General features: G+C 36.5%; 1 long non-coding RNA gene across 3 annotated transcripts in view; it reads right to left on the reverse strand.

Moving 5' to 3' along the window:
* The window catches only part of LOC107855905, a 42,416-nt gene that overhangs the window by 12,734 nt on the left and 8,774 nt on the right, over nt 1–20,908 (reverse strand). For 2 of the 3 annotated variants that reach the window (XR_007054854.1, XR_007054852.1), the window contains exon 3: nt 17,330–17,390. This is a non-coding gene — a long non-coding RNA (uncharacterized LOC107855905). Of the gene's footprint in view, nt 1–5,327; nt 5,949–17,329; nt 17,391–20,908 lie in introns of those variants that run through there. The other variant, XR_007054853.1, reaches the window with a different exon arrangement.

Genomic DNA, 20,908 nt, shown 5'->3' on the forward strand with positions numbered 1-20,908 from the left:
ATTTTCTTTACTTGCTCTTTTTCACCAACACCCAACCTTTTATTCTTTTTCTTTGATTCTTTCTCTTCTATTCTACCCTTCTTCATACCCAAATTATATCACGCACCCCTATAATAGCCACCCTCAACTTAGGTTGTTTGCGTACATTGAGGTGCACAGTGTCCAAGGAGGACCAGGGCTAAAACAAGTTCATTACGATTTAAAAAGGAAAACTGATGGGTTTCACCAAAAGGAAATGGTCAATTTAGGCTCAAATGGGGAACAAGGGATATAATGCATTACAAAAAAGGTCATTTAGGCTAAAAGTGACTTAAATTCAAAAATGACCTATGATCCTTTCCTAACCCCTATCTCTTAACCAAGGCAAAATGAATTGGGCAAGTTCTAGATTTAGTAATACCACAGGGAACACAGTAAGATCTCACACACACTTGGCACACAAGTATTTCACTAACTACTACTTATCTGGTTCATGCAGTTATTCAGTTGTGATTGTTAAGCACAAAACTAATGCCCTAACTAGATGCTCAATAGTCACAATTTGAGGCAATTCACACAGTCATGCAAAACAAACCTTCGAAGAGGTGTTCAAAATCAAAAAAAAATTAGTTGACTACCTATAGAACTGGCACTACTCTTAGTTATTTATAGAATATGCTACAACAATATGCTACCCTATACCCTTAACTTAAAATCAAAACAAAATGAAAAAAAGGGTTTAGGGTGTACCTGGTAGAGATCAAGTACGAGGATCATGGGGTTTTACCCCCACATCAGTATCTCCAGTCGGGACACTTATATCTAGAGCCTGATGCTACGCTGGCTCAGCTACCACTGCATCTGAAGAAAGTGCACTGAATGAGGTTCCTACGGCTCTAGCTCGAAGTGCCTCCTCCCTTATCAAGTAGTCCTATAGGGACTTTTGTATTTCCCATTTTAGGTTCAATTTTTCAGTGGCTGCTACATCATTACTTGCTTACGTCATCTCTCCTGCTCCTATTTTCTGAGCCTTCTTCTTCTTATTTGCCTTTTTCTTTGCTTTTTCTTCATTCTCATCATCTCCTTGTCTCTTTCTCTTTCTTTCTCTCTTTTCATCTTTCTTTTCTTTTTTTTTCTTCTGCACAGGATCCTCAGTAAGATCAATCAACTCTAATTCACCTTCGAGCTCCTCAGCCACATCTTCTGTTACTATAATGCACTGGAACTGTCTAATCACTCCTAACTCCATCTTCATTTGCTTAAACTCAAATATGAATTGTTTAAGTTCTGTACTCAACATTTCTCATTCTCGCACATCAAACTGATTCTCCAAGTCAAAAAACCTAGCAGGCAAAGACTCATAAGGCTCAAGTACAGCCCTGATTCTCTTATCTACTATAGTTGTAAACTTCTTAGCAAACTACTTCAGCTGAGCCTCACACCATTGAGTTTGTCTAGCAATTTTTCTAAAGTTTGGCAAGTTGAAAGTAAGTCCCGCTGGTGTTGCAGAAGATGATAGAGCTAACTCAGTTGCAGGCACTAAACCTGCCTGTGCTAAAGGTGGTGGTGGTACTGTTATTGCCTCAGGATCTTGTGCCTCCACAGTAGGCACTAAACTAGAATCTGGAATAGGAGGCTCAACTGCTACCTCTGCTCCCCTCTCAAGCGTCAATCCAGGTAGATTTTCCTTACTTCTGATTGGGTTGTGAGTCTTTCTAGCAGCGATATCCTCATCCACACCTGCGATCTCAGAAACATTTGCTGCTTCACATAGCTTAGTGATTAGAAATGGGAATGGATATGCAGTGTCAGGCCTAGACACCCGAATCTTTATCTCCTCAGCAATAATTTCACCTAAATCCAGGGACATCCTAGTTACTAGACTAGCAACTAGTATGGCCCTGTCATCTCCCAGTAGATTATCATTTTCTGTAGGGATCAAGTGCGTATGTACTATACCCTACCAGAACTTTGCCTTAGGTTTGGTCAACCAAATATGCTCTCCTTCTGCTATGTGAGTAGCCAACCATCTGCGCTGATTTGCCTTATTTTTCAAACGGGCATAGAATGTAGGTAAAGTATCCTAAATATTGAAGTTTGGCCCATGAAGAAACCGGTTGATTGTTGTGTCCGAGATACTCACCATCACTACCCTCACTGTGATTTTCTCTAGTAATGGTATGTTCAATATTCTTTCACCTTCCTTGCATCTGTTTTCCAGGTCTGCTTGGTAGTTTGGATAAAACTCCCATACTACTGCTGGACTGTAGAAATCTCCTGTTTTGGTAGTCCACTCTAGGCCATAATCTTGGAACTTTTTCATCACCTCTGGTATTTGATCAACCCTTTGGAAATAATTTGGTTTTCTTTAAAGATAGGTCTCCAAATAGGTCTCCGCTGAGTTCTATGCAGACCATCAAGATATACCTTCTTAGCTCCCGAAATAAGCCATCTGACATTATCTTTAACCTCCGAGTTTTTGCATCTTACTACAGCTCTATGAATTGAAAAATCATTATCACTTTGCTTTTCTGAGGATGGTGGTCCCGATTCTGTCTCCTCAGACCCCTGCTCTTCAGATTCAGCCTTCTCAGACTTAGGCTATTTGGACTCTATTTGCTTAGAACCCTCTTTCTCAAAGAACTTACTCTCAGGTGGGGTAGTAGTTTTAGTATCATCACTATCCTCCACCTGAATAGGTTTAGGTGGAGGATATGCCTTTGGGCTTGGTTTCTTTCTCTTCCACCTGAGAAGTCGTTCTTCATCTTCATAGTCAGAGTCCTCATTAATAAGCTTCCGAACCACTTTTGGCTTCACCACTTTCTTTGGAGTGTTAGGACTCTTTCTCTTGGGTGCCATTTTTATTCCTGATTGTTGAGTTGCACACTTCCTTAACAATGGAGCTTAGTTCTTATGAAGTGTGAGCTTGAGGTGAGAGAATGTGGATGAGAGAAGAAAGTTGGTCACTTTGCTTTCAATCCAATCTCTCAAGAGAAAAGTTTTCTTATTTAGTTGTGATCAAGTTAGAGAAAGAAGGAAGATATTATATATTCTAGCTAAGGAAGGAAATAACTAAACATGTAAACCAAATAAACTACCAGGAAGGTGAAGAGTTTAAGCCTGGGCCGGGTCGGATCCAACTTAACATCTGGGCCCGTAATACCTAACGACATAGAAAAATGCCGTCAGAGTTGTGGTAACTTGTTAGGCAATATAATCAGGGTTAGGCAGACACTTCTTTATACTAGACCTCTCTAACGTTATTTTTTGGTTAGCCGTCACATGTGTCACGTCTTACCATAAAGGTCGTCAAGGTTATTTTTAGCAGGTAATCTTGATTTCACGTTACAGGTATTAAAAACCTAACTATAAGAATAAAAACTAACCTAAAAATGAATGAAAATAAAATTTTGGGTTGCCTCCCAATAGCGTCTAATTTAATGTTGCGGCACGACTCAGTTATCTTGGCTACTCAGACATCGCCAAGACATCATACCGATACCTTTTGTCATCCACATAGAATACATCCATGACTGCGAATACACTCATCTTTTCTTGATTCACTGTGGATGAGCCCATTTTAAACTTTGCTTCATTTTTGCCAACTCAAAACTTAAGATCATTGACCTCCAAATCAACTAGCACTCTCCCTGTGGCCAATAATGGTCTTCCCAGAAAAATAGGCACCTCAAAATCAACATCACAGTCTAGAACCACAAAATCCGTAGGGAGAATGAAGTCGGCCACTTTCACTAGTAAGTCTTGTAGAATACCCACAGGTCTTTTGATTGACCTATCTGCCATCACGAGTTGCATGTTTGTAGGAGTAGGTGCCCCTATATCAAGCCTTTTATAGATGTCCAGAGGCATCAAATTAATACTTGCACCAAGGTTACACAAAGCTTTCTCAAATTTCACGGGTCCTACTGTGCATGAAATAGTGAAAGCACCAGGATCAGGCTTTCTCTGTACTAAGGACTGTGACGAAATAACACTACAATGGTGGAGATTGTCCACCATCTCACAGCTTACTTTCTTCTTCTTCGTCAATAGATCCTTCATAAATTTAGCATAGCTCGGCATTTGCTCAAGTACCTCTATCAATGGCACCGTCACTGTCAGTTGTTTCATTACTGCCATGAACTTGCTAAATTTTTCATTATCTTCTTTATTCTTTAACCTCTGTGGAAATAGAGGTGGTGGTCTTGGTATTTGTTTCCATACCACTTTCTCTTTCTTGTCGTCTTCTTTCTCTGATATTTCAACAAAGCCATTTACCTTTCCAGACTCCACTGGATTTCTTCCTTCTGATTCATCAACACTTACCTCTTTCTGTACGGCCTTGTCCATAGAAGGGCCAGATAACATCTTACCACTCTGAGTGGTAATTACCAAATAAGAGCCATCATTCTGCGGGTTTTAAACTATATCACTAGGTAAAGTGCCTGCTTTTCTCTGGTTCAGAGTAGCCAAAAGTTTGCTCATCTGTTGCTTCAACTGCTTAATAGAAGTAGAGTGTGAGCTAACTAACTGACTGATGTTAGAAAACTCACTTTTCATATTAGTTACCCCCGAGTTAGTAGCTTCAACTCCCTTCAACAGCTTTTCCATCATGTCCTCCATGGACATCTTTCCAGAACTAGAAGATGTAGTATCCCGACTTCCAGGAGGAACATACAAACCACTCCTATCATTATTGTTTCTCCAATGTCCCTGATCCCTATCTTTATAATCAGGCTTGTCATAGAAAGTCCGACCTTAGTTCCCTTGGCTACTGCCTCGGAAACCCCCCTAATTACTCATATAGTTGGCCTCATCATCATCACATATAGATACGGTACCTTGAGCATCCAAAACCTTAATCATTTTAGTCTTGACGGATAGAAAGTGCTTAGCCAGCAAGTCCATCTGCATCTTCAAGTAGGCCATATCCTGATCTCACTCCTCATCCCTTCTACGCTATTCTGCAGTAATACCACCAGCAATCATAGGGCTAGACACTATAGAATCCCTAGTATGCCAAGCTTGAATTTGCTTGGTCATTCTATTTAGCATATCAGAAATATCTAGAAAAGAGAGGTCAATGAACGAACCACTTACAGCGTTGTCGACTATTGGCTTTGTCACAAAGTTAAAAGCTCTATACAAGGACTCCATCAAATGCAAGCCCATCATATTGTGGTTCGGACATTGTGCAAGTTTTTTCTTAAACCTTTCCCAAGTCTCGTGCAGTGCTTCAGTCGGAAGCTGTCTAAAATTGCTAATCTCGTCCCTCAACTGTACTCTTTTGGAGGGTGGAAAGAACCGCTCTAGGAACGCATCTTTCAACTGTCTCCAGTTGGTTATAGAATCAGGCGCTAACTCATTCAACCACATTATTGCCTCTCTAGATAGAGACAATGGAAACAACCTCAATCTGATTGCATTCTGACTCACTCCCAGATTGTCAAAGAATTTGCAGATGGTGATGAATTTCACCAAATGCATGTTAGGATCATCACCAGGCAAGCCTTCAAATAACTCCTTCAGATTCAGGAGTTGGATCATAGTACTTGTTATGCTGAACTTTGCACCTGGTGCCAATGGTGGTTGGATAATAGCACTTGTTGCACCAGCTTTGTCCATTCCTCCATCATCATCATCAGCCTTATAGCGCATAGGCTGTTGACCATATCTACCTCGACCTGGATGATTTCTGTTGATGTTTGACTACACTAGTGCAGCAACTTGCTCTGCTCTCCTTGGGTTTTGAGGATTCAACAATTCCTCATCACCCAAGTCCTCATCATCAGGGTTTTCTTAATGTACTTGTTCACCTAAATTTTGCACATTCACCTGAGCCCTGGGTAAAGCAGCTAATCTTTCCGCTTCCTATTGTTTAGCCATTCTTCCAATTAGTTAAGGTTCTAGGTTGATTGGTAATAGTGGTGCACCGGAACTTCTCATTTTTGGCATAAACAACACAGTACCTACAATAAATAAAAAAACAAATAAACATAAATCAAGGAAACTTAACTATCAACAAATTTTCACACACAAAATTTTCAGTCTACAACCGTATTCCCCGACAACGGCACCATTTTTTATAACACTTAAATTACACTCTTGAATGGGTGTAAGTGATCTTTGTCAATATAAAATCCAACTAGGTTAGGGTCGAATCCCATAGGGAATAGGGTGTGAACATTAATTTGTTTACGAAATGCTTTACTGGTAGTTAATCATTTTCAAAAGTTGGGGGTTTAAAGTTCACAATGTATCAATCTTCACTTTCTAAATTTTTAGAGTTGTTATCAATATAAATGGGAAACCAGGGTTATGATCACCAAAGGTTTTGGGTATTGAAAGATACCAGGTAATGCTAGAGATCCTCAGAATTAGTAGAACAACAAAATATCCCTGACTATAATACTATCTGACCTATCTCTCGACCTTACCAGACAATTTATTATCTAATTCTCTCGAACTTAGATAATTTATATATATCCAATAGGATGTTATCTCAGGTAGATTAATCCAGTTACGGAATTAATCATTAAACAGAAGGTTGGTAGCTTTTGAGTCGCTGTTGATAATTCTTGTCCTCTAGTCTATTCTCCGTTAGAAGCAAATAAAACCCAAGGCATAATCTAACACTTGCAACCACTAGATTTCAATTAAAACCACAGTTTCAAGATGTTCTACTACTCTTTGAATCCATTAAACACCTAGCATCATATCAAACCCTAATCCTTGGATCCTATAACCTTGGCTAATGAAATTAGCCACTCATGATTTGACGAAGGAAATCACAAGTTGAATTCATGATGATAATGATAAACTTACATATATATGGAAAACAACAAATAATTTCTTCAATTAAATCCCAAGTTAGAAACCCAAGAATAGTTGATAAGAAAGAAACTAAAAATAATTGGCAAAAGAAAACAATGTACATGTTTCTCCCTCTAAAATTCTTGTTCTGAATAATGAAAACTTCGTCACTTAAAAACCCTAAAAAATACTATTTATACTAAAGCCTAATTATGGAAATAAAATAACAAAATCATAGCTGAGCTCGAATTTAGGTGATGCCATATTGGTGTTGGTCGTCAGGCTTCTGACGGCGTCTCAGATATGTCATCAGAAGTCATGCCATATTGACCTATTCTACCTCACTCTGATGATGTCCTATGATGGCTTACCATACTTGTGATGGCATGTAGCAAATGTCGTCAGACCTTTAGCTTATTTCACCATGTTTTGCCTCACTCTGACGGCATATTCTAATGGCTTACCACACTTGTGATGACATATTGAGAATGTCGTCACTCTCATCCAACAACTCTTCTCCACTGTTCTTCTTGACGCCTTTTTCTGGTAGCTTACCACATCTCTGATGGCTTGCAAGAAATGCCATCAGACTCATATTAGCTCACTTGTACCAGATTTTACTTATTTTGTTCATCTTTCCTATGTTTTTCTCCCATCCTTGCTACAACTACAATATCACAAGAAAACGATCAAAAATAACCAAAAGTTGCTTAAGACTTCATAATTATTTAGAGTTAAAAGCCTCAAATATGTTAGCATCTTCTTACACATCAGCCACATATCAGTTGTAGGGTGTATCTCACACCTAGTTTAACTAGTAGAAGGAGGACCAAGGTATCGATGTAGGGCCTATAGAGTTGGAGGAGTTTGCCACGGTTTTCCTAGACAGGTTCTTTCCCCTAGAGTAGAGGGAAGCTAAGGTTCAGGAGTTAATTAACTTGAAGCAGGGTAGTATGAGTATGAAGGATTACTCACTCAAGTTTACTCAGTTTGTAAGGTATACTCTGATCATGGTGGCTGAATTTAGGTCCAAGCTGAGTAATTTTTTGTCTAGAGTATCTGATAATATGATTAAGGAGTATAGGACCACCATGTTGATTTAGCAGATGGACCTATCTAGACTTATGGATCATGCTTAGAAGATTTAGGAAGATAAGCTTAAGGACAAAGAGAGAGAGAATAAGATAACCAGAATAGGTAGTTTTAATTTTTCTCAGCCAAGGTCAGAAGGCAATAACCGTCCTCAGTTCTATCAGAAACTTTTAGCCCCAGCTCCATCATCATGTCATACTCCAGTGCCAAAGTAAAGCAAGACAGTTAGGATAGAGTACTATTCTCTATGTCCTAAGGTTGTGTGAACAGTAGTCGTACAAATCCACTCTGTAGAAAATATGGTAGGAACCACCAGGGTAAGTGTAGAGCAGGTAATGATGTGTGTTTTAGATGTGTCAAGCCAGTACATAGGATCCGAGAGTGTCTGGTGGTTGCTCGGAGGGGCAGAAGTAATCGCCATTAGGGCCAGACTAATTCTTCAGCAGCACCAGCCGATCGCAGACGCAACAGGGTGCCATGTCCAGTGCCACTAGTAGGCATCACTAGAATAGGTTATATTCTCTCCATACTTGGCATTATCAAGAAAGTTCTCCTGATGTGGTTACGGGTACGTTATAGGTCTTTCATCTTCATGTTTATGTTTTATTAGACCCCGGAGCTTCACTTTCTTTTGTTACTCCTTATATAGCCATCAATTTTGATGTCATTCTCAAAATGTTAGCAGATTCTTTCTTAGTATCTACCCCAGTGGGTAAATCTATTATAGCTAGATGGGTATACAGAAATTGCCTGATTATAGTATCTCAGAAAATCACCTCAGTTGATCTTGTGGAGTTAGAGATGACTGATTTTGATGTCATTCTCATCATGGATTGGGTCTACTCATGCTTGGCCTCAATCAACTATAGAAATAGAGTCATTCAGTTTCGATTTCCCAATGAACTAGTCATTGAATGAAGGGGTAGTACTTCAGTGCTTAGGGGTTAGATTATTTCATATCTTAAAGTAAGGAAAATGATATCTAAGGGGTGTGTTCACCATCTTGTCCGAGTCAAAGACTCAAATTCTAAAAGTCCGGGTCTTAAGTTAGTTTCAGTAGTGATAGAATTTCCAGATATGTTTCCTAAATATCTTTTTGAAGTTCCTCTCGAGGGAGAAATTGACTTCAGCATAGATCTCCTTCCACACACCCAGCCTATCTCTACTCCACCCTAGAATGGCTCTAGCTGATCTTTGGGAATTGAAGGAACAGTTAAAAACCTCTTAGATAAGGGTTTTAATAGGCCTAGTATTTCTCTATGGGGTGCTCCAGTCCTGTTCGTACATAAGAAAGACGGTTCTCTTAGAATGTGCATTGATTACCGTCAGTTGAATAAAGCCACAATCAAGAATAAATATCCACTCTCTAGAATTGATGACTTGTTTGACCAACTTTAGGGTGATAGTTATTTCTCTAAGATAGACCTCAAATTTGGCTATCTTCAGCTTAGAGTTAGAGAATGTGACATTTTAAAGACAACTTTTAGAACTCGGTATAGTCACTTTAAATTTCTGGTTATGTCCTCCAGACTAACAAATGCCCTTATAGATTTTATGGACTTAATGAATAGGGTGTTAAGCAGTTCTTGGACACATTCATCATAGTATTTATTGATGATATCCTTGTTTATTCTTGTAGTGTTAGTTATCATACAAACCATCTGAGAATTGTGTTGCTGACCCTTAGAGATTATCAGTTGTTCGCTAAATTCATTAACATGCAAATTTGTCTAATATCAGTAGCTTTTCTTTGCCAGATTGTTTCTGATGATGGCATCTGAGTTGACCTTTAAAAAAATAAAGTAGTGAGAAACTGGCTTAGACCTATCTCTCCATTAGATATTAGGAGTTTCTTAGGTTTGGCTGACTATTCAAATAGTCTTTTGAAGGGTTCTCTTGTATTGCTTCCCCATGTCCTGATTGACTCAGAATAAGGTCAATTTTCAGTGGTCAGATTCATGTAAAGAATTTTCAGGAGTTGAAGACTCAACTCAATTTACCCTAATCTTAACTTAGCCAGATGGTTCAGATAGATTTGTAGTGTATTGTGATGCTTTTAGAGTTGGGCGGGGTTATGTTTCAACGCAGAGAGACAAGGTCATAGCCTATACCTTTAGACAGCTTAAATCCCATGAAAATAATCATCCAACCCATGATCTTGAGTTGGCAGTTGTTGTCTTCACCTTAAATATTGGAGGCATTATCTTTATGGGGTTCATGTTGATGTGTTCACTATTCACAAAAGTTTATAGTACGTATTTATGCAGAAAAATTTGGATCAGAGAAGGTGTCTTGAGTTGTTAAAATTTTATGATATGAGTGTGTTGTATCATCCAGGCAAGGCCAATTATTGGCAGATACCCTTAGTAAATTATCCATTGTAGTATTGCTCATGTTGAGAGAGATAAGGAAAAGTTAGTTTGTGAGGTTCATCAGTTTGCTAGATTAAGTGTTTGGTTGGTTGATTTAGTTGAAGGTAGTATGTGTGTTCAGAATGGTTTGAAATCTTCATTGGTTGCCGAAGTGAAAGAAAAACAAGATAGGGATTCCAGTTTGGTTAAGTTAAAGGAGGCAGTTAGAGATCAGAAAGTAAAGGTTTTCTCCTAAGAGAGAGATGGTGTGGTCCATTCTCAGGGTAGGTTATGTGTTTTCTATGTTGATGGGCTGAGATAGTGAATTTAGTAGAAGTGCATGGTCCGTGGTACTCTATTCATCCAGGAACCACCAAGATGTACCATGATTTACAAAAAATCTACTGGTAGAGTGGTATGGAGAAGGATTTTGCAAAGTTTGTGGCTAAGTGTTCAAATTGTCAGCAGGTTAAGGTTGACCACCAAAGTCCTAGTGGTACACTTCAGGAGTTTAGTATCCCTACTTGGAAGTGGGAGATGGTGAACATGGATTTTGTGACAGGGTTTCCTTTTATGCACCATCAGTATGATTCGATATGGGTCATTGTTGATAGAATACCAAATCAGCCTATTTCTTACCAGTTCATACTTTGTATTCAGCTGAGGATTATACTAGACTCTATCTCAAAGAGTTGGTTAAGTTGCAAGGGATTTCATTTTCCATCATTTCAGATAGAGGTACTCAGTTTATCTTTTATTTTTGGAAGGCTTTTCAGAAGGGTCTTGGTACCCAAGTTTATCTCAGTACAACTTTTCATCCTAAGACAGATGGTCAGGTAGAGAGGACCATTCAAACCTTAGAATACATGTTGAGGGCAGGTATTATTGATGTTAAAGGTAGTTGGGATGATCACTTACCTATGGTTGAGTTTGCATATAACAATAGTTGTCACTCTATTATTCAGATGGCCCCATTTGAGCCTCTTTATTGAAAGAGATGTAGGTCTTCTATTAGTTGGTTTGAAGCAGGCGAGGCTGCTTTGATAGGGCTAGATTAAGTATTTGAGGCGATGGAGAAAGTTTAGTTAATTCTAGAGAGGTTGAAGACAACCCAAAGCCTTCAGAAATCTTATGCAGATGTAAGAAGAAGAGATCTTGAGCTCGAGTTACCGTCAGTATTTATAAGGTTTAGCACTATTTTGGGAAGGTATCTTATGAGCTCGAGTTGCCTATAGATTTGGCATCAGTACATCTAGTGTTCCATATTTCTTTGTTAAGGAAATATATTAGTGATTCAGTTGTTGTTGTTGTTCCATTTTAAGGTATGGATGTTCAGGATAGCCTTTCCTTCGAAGAAGTCCCAGTTGAGATTCTTGATCATCAAATTCGTAGAAAAGAACAAAGAAGTTTCCTTGGTTAAAGTTCTATGGCGGAATCAATCTGTTAAGGGAGCTACTTGGGAAGCAGAAGCAGATATGTGAGCCAAGTACCCTCAAATTTTCATTGCAAATTCAGATCCAGTTTGAGGTAACAATTTTCCTTAGATTGACTTATTTTGTTCTTAGTTTCAGCTATGTAACCATTCTTATGTCGTTGCATGCATTCAGTAAATCAGTTCAGTTCATGTATCATGCTTCAGACTCAGTTATGTGATCATGTTCCAAGTTATGCATGTTCATTATATGATCTTAGTTGCCTTAGTTTTCTTAATCTAACCAATCTCATTCGAGGACAAATATTCCCAAGGGGAGATATTGTAATAATCCATAAGATCCTAAGCTCGGTTCAATTGTAGTTGCATGCTTAAGGGGTTAAAGGCCTGAAATTTTCACTAAGTGTTAAAGACTTAGTCATTTTCAAGAACCCTAAACTCACGGATTTTTATTTTGGCCTTCCCGACCCGATACATTGATTTTTTAGTTGATTCATGTTTAGAGAGATTAATAGTATGTCTTGAGAGAGTTTCAGGATTTTCGGATGGGGTTTAGGACTGTTTGTGTGGAAGAAATAGTAAGTAAATGCGATAAGCCCACAATGCGTTGGTCTCTCCCATGGTACAAGGGTCCACGATGCATTGCTTTCTCCCTTGGAGTAAGTGGCGTGGAGAGTTTTTTTCTCCCCTGGAGAGAGAAACGTGGCATGTTGGTCAGTCCGGCTTAGCTTTATGATTGAAAAGACCAAGGGTTATTTGAGTCATTTCTCTCAACCTAATTTGTCCTTAGCACGATTAGGGATTTCCAAAAGGGAATTATTTTCCCCCTTCACTCAAAATTACTCTCAAGAAACCCTCCTCTTTTCCCAAGAACAAAATCCAAGCTCTTTCTCAAGAAATCAAGAGTTCAAGCTTCCAAGTTCAAGAAACCCCTAAGAAATCTTCAAGAAACTATCTATTGAGGTATGTGGGTATTCATCAATGGGTTCCTTTCACCCATTGAGCCCAAAAACCCTATTTTAACTTACAAGTGTAAATCTTATCCTATTTTATGAAATTAATCCATGAATTTCATGCTAAATCGATTAAAAGTCATGTCTACAAGTGTTTCCAAGTGAATTATGCTAGTTCATGTTTTAAATTGCAAGTTTCCATGTCATAGTCCATTCATTTAATATCAAATCCCCAACTTACAAATTTAGCCATGTATTCATGTGGTTTTCTTATGTTTATCACATTCCCATGTTTAAGTTCATGCTTCTCATTTATTTGGTAAAAATTTTTTGTCTTGAGTCTTTGAACCATGATTCCATACTACAGTTTTGAGCTTTAATATCATATTTAATGATCATTCAGTGCTGGCGGGTTATGAATACCGATAACTATTTGTTTTACATGATTTCAGAACTTCAAGTAATAAGTTAGTTAAGCCATGAATATTATCATTATTCTCAGATATTTATGATCATAATGAGAACTATCAAAAATAATGTCTAGTTGACTTTAGTTCAGTTTAGTACCAGTGTCAGTTCAGTTGGGAGTAGGATTTAGCACTGAGCGAATGCAAGGATGGCGACTCTCCCATCAGTTTAGGCAAAGTCATTAGTAGTAGTACCTAAATTCCAGAACTACGTACCCAGCATAGGATATAAGGGGTTACCCGTCAGTTTTGGCTTGACAACCTGGTCTTTTAGGACAACAGATTAGTGGATCCACAAAGCCAGTATTAGTATCTGTGGCACGATACTGACACCTTTTCAACTGGGGTTATAGGTTGGATCCCGATTAGCTCAGATTGAGGGATACTAATTACATGATACCTTCCATAGTTCAAGATAGTATTTCAGTATATCTCAGTTCAAGTTTGCTTGACCAAGTGTATAGATTGTCAGTTATTCTTTTATATAGATTTCAGTCTTTCATATTATGGATTATCTTAGTAAAATGTTTATGCTTGGTCTTGCATTCTCAGATATTACATATTCAATCATTCATGCTCAGTTATCTCATGTATTCAGTCAGTCCTTATCTTACATACCAGTATATTCAAAGTACTGACTGCATATTTTTCCTTTGCGCATGTTGTCTTATAACATAGGTTCAGACACTCAGTTTTTCGACCATTCTTAGACAGCTCAATGTTATCTAGCAGCAGTAGTGGGAAGTCCTTATCCATTGAGGAAATGATATGATTTTATAGTTATTACAGTATTCTCTTATGTTAAACCAGTCAGAATTAGTTGGGGGTTTGTCCCATCAAACCCTCATGATGTTTAGAGGCTTTCAGACATTCAATTAGACAGTCTATTAGTTCATCAGTTTTATTAGTTTTTTTGGACAAACAGTTTAGTTCCCAGTACTCTAATAAGATATTTCAGACATGTTATTGTTACTTATTTCAGTATTCAAATTTACAGTATCTTATCAGCTTATCTTACGCTCATGTGTTATATTATTATTATTTTCTTAGTGCTCACAGCAGGTACCAACTCATGGGTTAGCTTATGGCTACTTGTGGCCGTAAACACCATGTCGTGACTTGAGAGTAGCTTCAGATCGTGATAGCAAGTCTATTTAAAGTCTTAAAAATCAACTCTACATATCATGCTACTAACTATTATGGGATAGAATTGGATCAAACTAACTAATCATGAACCACTCCCGATATATAGTCCATCTAGCTAGTGTTGGTACTAGATATCCACATTCTTTAATTCCCCTTTGGTTCTAGAACACATCCAAGCACCTATATCGCAACCCTATAGTGAAACACAACCATTGCTCTTATATAAGGTAGTGTCTAAATGCTCTCAAGTATGACAATGTTGGAACACATCTATACACCCTTACTTAAATGGTTCATGCACTTACTCTTGTCACACATGAAAACACAAGCATCTTGTGTCGTTATACTATCTCTGCAACATATCACCACATAGGCTTGTATGACATATGAACAACACAAACCAAATTAGATGCTACATGTCTCTAATATCTGTCCTCTCATCTCATCATACTTGCTAACAAACCATTTTCTATGCTCCGAGCACTCAGTAAAAAAAAATACATCTATCAAAATTATCCTAGCTACAATCATAATTTTTTTAAGAAAATCAATGTGTAGACAAATATAGATTCCAATTTTTTTTAAAGCCAATCATGTCTACAGTAGCATTTTTTTCAACCCTCCTATTTAACATATGAACAGTTCAAATATTGATCTACCTTGCATCACTATCTGATGTTAGCTCTCCTTCTTTGATGTCATTGCCTATTTATGAACCTCAAAAATACTAAATATTGAAATAAATGTTTAATCATATCACTTATAAATCTCATTAAGTCAACCACCACAGGTGAATAAACATTGAAACCTCTAACCTCGCACTTTACTCACTATCAAAAACTATCACTAACCCTAGTAAGGTCAGGATTTTCTCACCGATCAACCTTTTCTACTTCAACAAAGGTAATTATAACACAACACATGCTAGCACCTTAGTATGCAGAATACCATAATTTATCACCCTTTTACTAGATAACTCAATGCTTAAAAATGTCATGATATAAAAATTAAAATTCATACTTCTAATCTATTATATTTAGTAGTATTATCCCAATGTTCATGAAACCCTCTTTAATATCAGCATATGCTTTTATCAACAAAATAATTCTCATACCTCCTAAAAGACATAATAACAAGAATTTGGACATTCTGAATGCTCCATACATCTAATCTATGACCATTAGTATTGTCTTCAGTTATCTTAGAGACGTCCCCAAATTTTCATGCTAATCATAACAAGTCTTGATACATGTCTTTAGATTATCCACCCTTTCCTCCTTCTGTTCAAAATACCAATATCCCAGAACTATTTTAGATTAGAAAATAACATGTAACGAAAGGTACAAATCAATGTTATTATGGAAAAAGAAAAAGATATCTGCCCTTCACAAAGCTTCAAGTCTTTTGTCTATTATCTATATCCATCTGCATAGGTTCACCGTCCATCATAATTAGCAAAATTAATCACTTCAAGATGATATACTTTATGTCAACCTATTATACAAAGTCATATGATTTGCTTTTTTTTTGTTCCCTTTGATACGAAAAAAATCATTCCATAGAATAAAATAAAAAACATACACCAGATTTTTGATAGGATACCAATACCCAAGTCTTCGCCAATTTTTCCATAATAGAGTACAATCATTAGGTTCTCTGAAAGCTTATTGAAAAACTTTTTAATCATTCCTCCTAACCTTATAGTTGGATATTCCACCCTAATATTCCTCATGAGTTATAGCTTTTTTCAAACACATACCCTCAATTATCATATATCAAATTTTTATCAATGGGGTCACGTGGCATGTAGGATTACAAATTGAATCTATCTTATTCAATACTAAGCTCAAATGAAATGAAAAATTCAATAATATTTATTGACAATCGAAAGCAAGACAACATAATTTGAGTCTAAACAAAAGATGACCTCAAGATTGATTATTTCAAGTTATAACAATAGACTTATCAATAATAATAGACTCCCCCACTTTGATAAATACCGCAGCTGATACGAAGTACTCAAGTTCTTCATTTATCCCCATCTACACTATCATACCATCAATGTGTAGCTCATCTTCCTATAATTTAAGCTTAAGAGAACATAACACATGTTAACAAATCGTACGAACGAATTAATTTTCTCGGAAACAGTCAAGTCATTATTCATTTACTAAAATACTTTTTTTCTTATAATTCATTTATTTGTAGTATAAGAAAGTCTTCATAATTCATATACTATCCCTTACTTCAACAACTAACCATGCCCTTCTTTACTGATTGTCATGGTAAACCTCTTACCATATTCATCCATAAATCCTTAGACTTAAGTATTTTATTCTCTCACATGTTTAGAATTTACCACAAATTATCTCCATGAATATATTGTGCATCTTGAAAGGTATCCCTCTATGTAAAGCTATCAAATCTCAAACACAATCAATGCACTCAATATTTACAGTAATCAATGCCATCTCAATTGCATATATATTAGTAAAAACTTCAAAGTCAACTATGTCATCTAATAGAGGAGGATATGTTTATCTTAGCCGTATGTAAAAAGGACATTTAAAAGTTAATTGTGCATCATCTTAACGCATGGATAATAAATGAAAGAAAGGAAATCATGCTAGATGTTCGGTAGCTTCAAGGTCATAAGTATAAACGTCTACATACCCATGAAGAAGATTCTACAAAACACTGCACCATGATCAAGGACCTAAAGCCTAGACTCTGATACCAACTTTGTCACATCCTAAAAATAACCCCTAGGTGTGACTGGCACCCGCGCATAATACCTGTCGGGAGAACCAACCTTCCATACACTTTACCAGTAAATAAGCACTAAGATAAGACATAGGAAAATTTAATGCATCAATAAATAGTGAATAGTAATCCAACAAAAAATTATAATCAAAAAAATATTTCATCAATCACTCGAGAACTAATTATTTAGCCCAAATCTCACACTAATACCATCGAGCATCTAAAAAAGAGTTACATGAGTTCAACTCTCAGGCATGCAAATCTATTAAAGAGATAAAACTAAAAATAGATAGAGCTAAAATTACAGCATCCATGAACAATGTGAAGGCTCACCTTAGCAATAGAATCTTTATGAACAAACCGTTAACCACTAGTCTCAACTTCGCAATAGTATCTGCAGACATGCAAGTAAGGAGTGAGTTACATATAATTATCACACAGTAAGATCTTTGACTCGCTATTTTAATACCCCTAGAACAAGTGTTAGAAAATACAAAGCACAAGAAAATACATAAATAATATGCACACAATATCTCTTTTAAACTAATCCTCAATAAGATCCAAATAGAAGTGCAAAAAGCCTCTATGTATCTCAACTCAATCAACTCTCGCAACTTGTCATTAACGGCAGTGAAGATGATCAACCTACCATCCCGACAAGTCCTCGACATCATATACAATGCCCCAAAAATATACCACGACAGCAAGTACAAGGGCCCTAACATATTACAGTGGCATAGGTATGCCCCTAACATATTACGATATAACATGTATGCCCCTAGTAAATATATCACGACAGCAAGTACAAGGCCCTCAACATATTACGGCAGTATAGGTATGCCCCTAACATATTATAAAATCACATGTATGCCCTAGTAAACATATCCAATATCTCCTCGCCACCTCACAACTTGCCATTAAATGATTCTTAGTATACATAATAAAATACATATTCACAGTTGATCAAATACCACCGATTCTACCAAGCACAGACTTGTCCCCACATATGGACTAGGCAGAAAAATCAATTTTCTTATAAAACAAGTTTGAAAAGAAAGCACCAAAGCTTAAAGTCTCCATTACCTCATTGATGGCAAATTTTCTCGACCTCACAACTCGTAGACTATTAACCAAATAGCCTCCATTGGATTCAATCTATGCAAATATATTAATTAATATTATTAATTAAAATAGTCGGGGTCTATTTTCAATATCCTAAACTTTCAAGCTTAAAGCCAAACTTTAATATCTCACCCCACAATCGTGATTTAAAAGAGAAAATTCCAACGTATCTATTCCATTATAATTTATATAGGTTAATACCCAAATTTGATGAACAATAGAATAGCCTTAATGCTAAAGAAGTAACCTGTAAACAATGGCTAAAAAGAGAAGTTGGTAAAACTTTTCTTTGCATTCTCATTTGAAAATTCAAATTTCTATCACCAATATATAAACTTATCAATATGCAATTGTAGAATCAATTTTAGTTGATCACATTATCAAAAATTCTACTTCGTTACAACTCCAATGACAACACCTCCCCCTAAAGAGAAGATTGGGACTAGATATAGATTTTCTCAGTTAAAAGTCACATAAGAAAATTACTTTGAATTGCCATCTCCACCCTACTGATATTAATATATAATTGAAACCTAACTAATTATCCTTCTTACATGAGCATCAATAAAACATAAATTTATTTATTATATACTAGTGAGAGAATCACGAAAATTAGAGGTTTCAGTACCTCTCTATGCAAAATCCCTACTGCACCAGTTCTTATTTTGCCTGACAAGAACTCTTGCTCCTCTATGAGGCTGCTACTTCTGATAGAAAAATTATGAAAACAATTTCCCATTCAACTTCCTAATCATAATGTGCGACATCAAGAATAAAGGAATGGTCTTAGCCCACACCCTTTTATTTATCTTTATTATAATTATTATTTGGTTAAAATTTCCAATTAAGCCTCTATTTAAAAAGTTGGGTTATTACATTCTCTCGCACATAAAATAATATTTGTCCTCGAATGGGTTTTGAATCATATCTGAAGTATCAAATCATTTAAGCAAATTTGCTATTTAAGACCACTAACCTAGAAGGTAGAGTCTCAAATTTATTTTTCTTCTTATTTGGGATAGCTAAAGAGTTTCTTGACTGTAGCTTTAAAATCAATTTTACTAGTGACTATAAAATTAAGTTAAAGATCAAAAATATGGTCTACGCACCATAACTTCACTTAAATAACCTTATTTAAGCTTTGTTGGACCTAAACGGGTTCCAAAAGTTATGCTCCTCTAAAGTTACAACCAACTAGTGAACAACACGCGTGCAAGTCTATTTAAAGACTCAAAAAATGACTCTGCATTACAAGCTACTAACTATTATGGGATAAAAATGGGTCAAAACAACTAATCATGAACCTTTCGCAACATAAAGTCCATCTATCTAGTGTTGATAGTGGGTATCCACATTCTTTCATGCCTCTATGGTGATGGAACATATCCAAGTACCTATATCACAACCCTGTAGTGAAACACAGCCATTGCTATTATATATGGTAGTGTCAGAATGCTCTCAAGTATGACAATATTGGATCACATCCATACACCCCTACTTAAATTGTTCATGAACTTACCCTCGTCACACATGAAAACACAAGCATTTTGTGCTGGTACACTATCTCTGAAACATATTACCTCATAGGCTAGTATGATATATAAACAATAAAAATTAAATCAGTTGCTACATGTCTCTAAAATCTATCCTCTCATCTCATCACACTTGCTGACAACCCATTTTCTATGCTCAAAGCACTCAGTAAAACAAAATACGCTTATCAAAATTATCCCAGTTACAAGCCTAATTTTTTAAAAAATTCAATGTGTACACAAATATAGAGTCCAATTTTTTTAAAAAACTAATCATATCTACAGTAACATTTTTTCAACCCTCCTATTTAAAATATGATGAGTTCAAACATTGAACTACTTTGCATCACTATCTGATGTTAGCTCTCCTTCTTTGATCTGATTGCATATTTATAAACCTCAAAAGTACTAAATATTGAAAAAAATGTTTAATCATATCACGTACAAATCTCATTAAGTCAACCACCACGAGTGCATAAACATTGAACCCTCTAACCTCGCACTTTATTCACTATCAAAAACTAGCCCTAGTAAGGTCAGGATTTCCTCACCGATCAACCTTTTCTACTTCAACAAACGCAATTATAACACAACACATGCTAGCACCTTAGTATACATAATACCAGAATCTATCACCTTTTTTAATAGATAACTCAATGATTAGAAATATCATGGTATAAAAATTAAAATTCATACTTCTGATCTACTATATTTAATAGTAATATCCCAATGTTCATAACTTGGTTTTAGAAGATATGACACTCAAAGTTGTAGAGCTGGTCATCTTTCATATCAAGCCATTGAAGCAGTATGTCTTTCTATAATTGGATACTTACATCATGCTATGAGCGGAAAATTCTGAATAAATGGTAAGATATGGGTAAGAGTTCTCGCAGATATACCTATTACTGGGAAACCTACAGAAGTAAGAATGGGAAGAGGAAAAGAAAATCCTACGGGTTGGATTGCTCGTGTGTCTAAGGGACAAATTCTATTTAAAATGGATGGTGTGAGTTTGTCAAATTCCCAACAAGCCACTACATTAGCGGTACATAAACTATGTTCGTCAACCAAGTTTGTTACTTCAATATCTAGTCCACGACCATTAATATTGTCTTCAGTTATCTTAGAGACATCCCCATATTTTCATGCTAATCATAACAAATCCTGCTACATGCCTTTAGATTATCCACCGTTTCTCCTTTTGCTCAAGATATCGATGTCCCAGAACTATTTTATACTAGCAAATAACACCATG

This window comes from Capsicum annuum, chromosome 4 (assembly GCF_002878395.1).
Source record: "Capsicum annuum cultivar UCD-10X-F1 chromosome 4, UCD10Xv1.1, whole genome shotgun sequence".
Classification (NCBI taxonomy): domain Eukaryota; kingdom Viridiplantae; phylum Streptophyta; class Magnoliopsida; order Solanales; family Solanaceae; genus Capsicum; species Capsicum annuum.